Genomic DNA, 357 nt, shown 5'->3' with positions numbered 1-357 from the left:
TTTAGTTGACTTACTTTAAAGTGGTAAGAATAACTAGAAGATGTTTAGTGTAAAATATCAAATTAAGAGTCATTCTTTTTCATGACTATGAAAATAACACTTACTAACCTTTGAGGTTTTTTCCTAAAAATTAGGAGGTGTTAAGATGTTCATGAAAATTTATTTTAGTAATATACTTGAAATAATGAGATTTACCTAAAGTCTTGACATTATAAACTTAAAGTGTTATGAAGTCTGAGATGGTAAAATGATTTAGAAAATTTGAATCTTAGTTAAGTGAACTTACTTTAAAATGGTAAGATTTACTTAAAAATATTGATTTAAAAGTATTGATTTTGTTTAAATTGACTTACTTTA

Source organism: Lupinus angustifolius, chromosome LG05 (assembly GCF_001865875.1).
Source record: "Lupinus angustifolius cultivar Tanjil chromosome LG05, LupAngTanjil_v1.0, whole genome shotgun sequence".
NCBI lineage: Eukaryota > Viridiplantae > Streptophyta > Magnoliopsida > Fabales > Fabaceae > Lupinus > Lupinus angustifolius.
The sequence above is the reverse complement of the archived record's forward strand: the minus strand, read 5'-3'. Positions refer to the sequence as shown.